The sequence below is a fragment of the Triticum urartu genome, chromosome 7A, assembly GCF_056163025.1.
Source record: "Triticum urartu cultivar PI428250 chromosome 7A, HENAU_Tu73, whole genome shotgun sequence".
Classification (NCBI taxonomy): Eukaryota; Viridiplantae; Streptophyta; class Magnoliopsida; order Poales; family Poaceae; genus Triticum; species Triticum urartu.
In genome coordinates, this window is record NC_141879.1 from 23,671,214 (window position 1) to 23,678,132 (window position 6,919).

The 6,919-nt window shown below is 40.5% G+C and overlaps 1 pseudogene; it reads right to left on the reverse strand.

Moving 5' to 3' along the window:
- Positions 1-1,264: 1,264 nt before the first annotated feature.
- Positions 1,265-3,402, reverse strand: LOC147957144 (uncharacterized; annotated as a pseudogene).
- Positions 3,403-6,919: the final 3,517 nt, after the last annotated feature.

The following is a 6,919-nucleotide window of genomic DNA, read 5'->3' on the forward strand; positions in this document are numbered from 1 at the left end:
ATGGCCATTGAAATTAGTGGCGTGGTTTGTTGCCTCACTATTCATTGTCTTGGCTCCAAAACTGTGACGTATTGGCCCGTGGTGAATCTAGATCTGGACACAACTAGGCTCCTGACGTATGACTCCAGATCTGGATAGAAGTTGAAGTGCTAGCCCAGACAGTTTCCTCAAAGCATCATCTACCGCTCAACCATGGGCGGTTTAGCATAGTCAACATGGATTTGGAGGGGAAGAGGGGAGGAGAGTGCGTGATGAGAGAAAGAGAGAGAGATAGAGAGAGAGAGAGAGAGAGAAGATGTGTAGGCTCTCTTTCTGTGTCTTTAAGGTGAACAAAGTCTAATGTCCAGAACATGGAAAATGCATCAATGTTATATGAGCCCCGTTAGTAAAGAGAAAATTTATACATGTCATACAAATAAAAAAACTAAAATTTGTAATTTTTCGGCTACAAGCTTGTTGAGAAGTTCAAGCTCAGTATTAGGATCCCAATAAAACCTACTCCTAGCACCAGTAGGTGGATAGTTCGCGAATAGCCTAAGACGTGCTATGGTCGTCCCTTTCCCCTTTTTTCTTGTGTGTTTAAATGAATTTTTTTCTTCTAGTTTAGCCTTTCTTTTTTTCCTTTTCCCATTCATTTTCTTTTTCGTTTATCAATAGATTGTAATTTTCTAACTTTATGACATAAATATAAGTTTTTAGCCATGAAGATTTTTCAAATATGAGTTGAACAATATTTGTTTCTTTTGTCTCATGCATGCAATTTTATTACATTAATATTAACTATACATAATTCAAATATGTGATGAACATTCTGCAAATACATGATAAACATTTATAATATGCAATAAATATTTTAGAAATACTAGATGAACTTTTTTTTTATATTTTTCATATAATAAATCATATTTATACATGCCACTCTTTTAAATTGTGATGAACATTTTTTTAATTGGTGATGAATTGTTCTAGAATATGTGATGTCCGTAGTAAAAATATGAGGTGAACATATTTTAAATATGGATATACATATTTTTATTCATTTTCTACGATATGTTTCCATTTAGAACATTATTTGCATTAAGAAAAAATGTTAAATAAAAAAATATATTAGAAAATGAATATCCAGTAGAATATTGGATATGGGCGCATACAGTTGCTTGAATGCATTGTCTACAGTTAGTTAGGGAGAGTTAGGGTGGTCGATGCGAGGTGCAGTGAAGGGGGAGGAAGAGACCATGTGTCATGAGATGAATAAATTAAGGTTCTATCTCCCAAATGAAAATACTCGAGAATTTTCATCGAACAAGTAGATATGGCCACCTCATAACCCCATCCTCTCTGGGTTCACTAAGCATTGCTAATAAGTTTCTCCCCAAAGAAGACCACCCACTTCTTCAAGCCTCCATCTTTCACCCTCACATACTTTGCAGGTTCAGTCGAAAAGTCATTGGAGAAGGTTGCCCCGTTACAACCTTCTTGGAGAATGTGTTTTCACAAGCCACCAAATCTCTGGAAAGCATGTGTGGTTCCATATAATCACCATAAGCGACTTTTAGTACCTCAACCAGAAACTGGCCTGCATAATGCGTGTTGTACATCATTTGATGTATCCTCGTATTGACCTGGCCTTTGAAAGCCACCATCTCTTGGATCTAATGTGATTATAGGAAATCGGAGTGTAACCAAGAGGGGCTTCCAAATCACCACGCGTACAGGGAGTACAGGCCGTTGAAAAATAGGTATGAATCTGGCGACGCTTCTAGTTCTAGAGATATGAAGGTTCTATTGTAGGGTTGAATCAATTGGCAAGGTGGAGATACAATCGTAGTACGAGTGAAAATGTCCATAGTGACTAGGGATCTAAAGGGGAGAATATAGCATGACCATGAATACATTTGATAACCGCCGTTTTGTCCAAATTAGTTTGATGGCTCAAGCCACAAAAAGGAGTACTAGGATATGTGGGAGCAATGAGCTCCCACGTGTTTCCGTTGTCTGAGTTTGTTGAGCATGTCTTGTCGGCACAGTTTCTTAAAATAATAGGTGGGAAGAGCGTGAAAAAGTTAGATGATTCTGATGAATGCGGCATACCAACTAGAGTAGGTTGCTATAAATGCAAGAAGGTCGTGGATTCAACCCAACAATACAATAATGGAGTAAAATAAGCCATCTAGTAGGTCTGCACCCTTGGAAGTCCAAACATGACACATACAAGGGAGGTGAAGGCGTTGGTGCTCCAGTTGATATCACATGGTATCAACTTCAAATTCAGCATCAGGGATTGTCAATTTGAGGATAAAAATTATTGCAATGGAGTCAAATAAATATATAATATAAATATTATTTTCATTCACCTAGTAGTGCTCGAACCAATTATAATTATAGTAAAATGTTAAAAACGTTTGTGAAACTATGAACATAATGCGAGATTGAGTGAGGACTAAAATATTTCCATCCAAATGTTCTTGCGTATCAGTAATAATCATGATGATAAATTTCATCAGCATTTGAAATAAAAAGGCAAAAGTTGCCTTTTCTAGCCACAGAACATGCACGAGGTAGTATTGAATTTCTGAGACTGTTTTACATTTATATTTGTAAACCCTTAAACTTTTACGTATTCTTTTACTGTATAAAATTAAATTGAGGATCAACTACTTTTTACCTAATTTTTTCGTGGAAGAACAAAAAAGGGTAAGTTGTTCATCATACCTTCTTCGGTGCTCACAAAGGACGGTCCAATGGTGGAGATCGCAACAACTTTCTGTGATGCAATCGTCAGAGAGAGAGAGAGAGAAGTAGTGCGTGCTTTATCGAGCTATCTCTCTATGTCCTTAAGGTGAACAAAGTCCAATGTCCAGAACTTGGAAAGGCATCGTCAATGTTATATAAGCCATGCTAGGAAAGAGCTAAATTTATACATGTCCTATTACAAATTAGAAAAATAAAATTATAAATTTTTGGTTACTACATTCTAGAAAAGCTAGGGCTTAGTAGAAGGATCCTGATGGATAGGCGATGCAATCTTTTGGAATATGTGATGTCCACGGTTAAAATATGAGGTGAACACATATTAAATATAGATGTACATCTTATATGCATGAACATGTACATTGTTACATTTTTTACAATATATATCTTCAATTTAAAATTTCATTTAATTTTTAAATGTATTTAAAATAAAATAAAATCTAGTTGAAAACCGTACGTGGACCCATACAGTTGCTTGAATGCATCGTGTGCAGTTAGTTAGGTAGGATTAGGGCGGTCGACGCAGAGGTGGAGGGGTGAGGGTGGAATAGAGCATGTGTCAAGAGAGGAAAAATTTGAGGTTCTGGTTCTCACATGAAAATAATGAAGAATTTCATCCAACCAGTAGATATGACCAACCCATAAACCCATCCTCTCAGGGTTTAGTAAGTGGCGTGTCTAGCCAATACGTTTCTTGCCAAATAAGAAACCCACTTCTTCAAGCCTCCATCTTTCACCCTCACATACTTTGCAGGTTTAGTTGAAAAGTCAATGGAGAAGTCTTCCCCGTTACAACCATCTTGGAGAACATGTCACTACAAGAAATATGTCAACTTATGACCTTCTGTTAGTGACCCTCGAAGAATTGGTCATAAATTTATGACCATTTTAGACCAATTGGTCAAAAGCTGTTCAGGGGGCTTCAAACTCTAAACCATTGCGACCATTTTGGTCAGAAAGGTCGTAATTTCCTTACACGAAATGGTCACAAAGCAAACAGTGCTAGTCCGCTGCCTTATTTCTAGTTGTTAATGACCAATATAGATGGTCATAGCCTTGTAGATTGTGGTGGGTTGTGATGACTAGGCGCCATCTCATCAGTTTTGCCTCTGTGTCATGTCCATGTGGCAGTTTTTGCCCTAGGTTGTGAAGCAACCTATATTTCTATCATTCCCAAAATTCCCAAAAAATCTCATAAATTCTTTGGGTCATATCTTCATCAAATATGTAAAAATCCTTCCTTGCCTAGTTCAAAACTAATTCAACAATATTCATTTTCCTATTATGTTCACAACAACACTTTATGAAGGAAGTGCTATTTATATATTCTTGATTGCCCTAGGAATTTTTGGGCACTCTTTCCTATCCAAATCATTACCGCATGACAAAATTCAGCTCCATTTGCCTAGCAAATCTTCCTCGGCAAATTTCCAAAGTTTTTGTCCACCTAGAAGCATTGTGAAGGAAGTACCTTTTTTATATCTCTAAATGACATGAAATTTATACAGTTTCTTCATATGCCCAAATTATCACCCTCCTCCAAATTGCAGCTCTGTCAAATCATCTATGTGAAGGAAATATGCCCTAGAGGCAATAATAAAGTTATTATTCATTTCCTTATATCATGATAAATGTTTATTATTCATGCTAGAATTGTATTAACCGGAAACATAATACATGTGTGAATACATAGACAAACAGAGTGTCACTAGTATGCCTCTACTTGACTAGCTCGTTAATCAAAGATGGTTATGTTTCCTAACCATGAACAAAGAGTTGTTATTTGATTAACAGGATCACATCATTAGTTGAATGATCTGATTGACATGACCCAATTCCATTAGCTTAGCACCCGATCGTTTAGTATGTTGCTATTGCTTTCTTCATGACTTATACATGTTCCTATGACTATGAGATTATGCAACTCCCGTTTGCCGGAGGAACACTTTGGGTGCTACCAAACGTCACAACGTAACTGGGTGATTATAAAGGAGCATTACAGGTGTCTCCAAATGTAGATGTTGGGTTGGCGTATTTCGAGATTAGGATTTGTCACTCCGATTGTCGGAGAGGTATCTCTGGGCCCTCTCGGTAATGCACATCACATAAGCCTTGCAAGCATTGCAACTAATGAGTTAGTTGCGAGATGATGTATTACGGAACGAGTAAAGAGACTTGCCGGTAACGAGATTGAACTAGGTATTGGATACCGACGATCGAATCTCGGGCAAGTAACATACCGATGACAAAGGGAACAACGTATATTGTTATGCGGTCTGACCGATAAAGATCTTCGTAGAATATGTAGGAGCCAATATGGGCATCTAGGTCCCGCTATTGGTTATTGACCGGAGACGTGTCTCGGTCATGTCTACATTGTTCTCGAACCGTAGGGTCCGCACGCTTAAAGTTACGATGACAGTTATTATGAGTTTATGCATTTTGATGTACCAAAGTTAGTTCAGAGTCCCGGATGTGATCACGGACATGACGAGGAGTCTCGAAATGGTCGAGACATAAAGATCGATATATTGGAAGCCTATATTTGGACATCGGAATCGTTCCGGGTGAAATCGGTATTTTTCCGGAGTACCGGGGGTTACCGAAACCCCCCCCCCCCCCCCCGAGGGTTTATTGGGCCTACATGGGCCTTGAGGGAGAAGAGAGAAGGAGGCAAGAGGTGGCCGCGCGCCACTCCCCTTCCTAGTCCGAATAGGACAAGGGAAGGGGGGCGGCGCCCCCCCCTTTCCTTCCTCTCTTCCACCTCTTTCCCCCCTCTCTCCTTGTCCAACTAGGAGTCCTACTCCCGATGGGAGTAGGACTCCCCTTGGCGCGCCCACCTTGTCCGGCCGCCCCCTCCCCTTGGCTCCTTTATATACGGAGGCAGGGGGCACCCTAGAACACACAAGTTGATCCCCGTGATCGTTCCTTAGCCGTGTGCGGTGCCCCCTGCCACCATATTCCACCTCGGTCATATCGTTGTAGTGCTTAGGCGAAGCCCTGCGTCCGTAGAACATCATCGTCGTCACCACGCCGTTGTGCTGACGGAACTCATCCCCGAAGCTTTGCTGGATCGGAGCCCGGGGAGCGTCATCGAGCTGTACGTGTGCTAAGAACTCGGAGGTGCCGGAGTAACGGTGCTTGGATCGGTCGGATCGGGGAGACGTACGAATACTTCCTCTACGTTGTGTCAACGCTTCCGTTGCGATCTACAAAGGGTACGTAGATCATACTCTCCCCTCTCGTTGCTGTGCATCACAATGATATTATGTGTGTGTAGGAAAATTTTGAAATTACTACGTTCCCCAACACTATGTGAGCCCAGGTTCAATTTATATTTTATGGCCAAATTGGCACGTTGCAAAGCAAGTGTTATATAGACCCCTCCTATTACCCTCAAACTTTTCGGGCACTCTTCCATACCCAAATCATTGCCACATGATAATATTCAGCTCAATTTTCCTAGTAAATCTTCCTCGGGAAATTTCCAAAGTTTCTACCTCGAGAGAAGCTTTGTGAAGTAAGTACTAGCTAGGCTTACCCAAATGATCTGAAAATTGACCAGCGCATGACCATACCTAAGTAACTTACCTACACCAATTTTGAGCTCATTTCATTCATCCAATCTCTCTCACTAGTTTTCCCAAGTTTATGTCCATAGAAGAGCATTGTGAAGGAAGTACTACTTTGGCATGTCCAAATGGTATCAATTTTCTACAATGCTTTCCTATGCCCAAATAACCATCTTCCACAAAATTTCAGCTCAATCCATTCATTATTTTGAGCCCAGCTTCAACATTCATATTTTTGTCCAGCGTGGTACTTTGCAAAGCAAGTACCACCTAGGATCCTCCTTTTCAGCTAAAAATTTGTGAGGACATTCTCTTAGTAGATGATCATCCTCAGCCAAAACTCACGCCCATTGGCCATGTGCATTTCCCGTACCGCTAATCAAACACTTGGATGCTAATTCATGTTTGAGCATTCCTCGTGAGAATCTTATGTTGTAATTTTGTTCCTAGCACCAACCTGGGGAGTGCCCAACCCACTAGACATGCCTAGGCCGCGCAGAACACAAGGCAACGTCACGGTCGCGCGGTGACCACGCGGCGGGCATGCGAGTTTACGCGCTCTAGAGTTGGGGCCCTCGGCCGCCGCCCAAACCTCG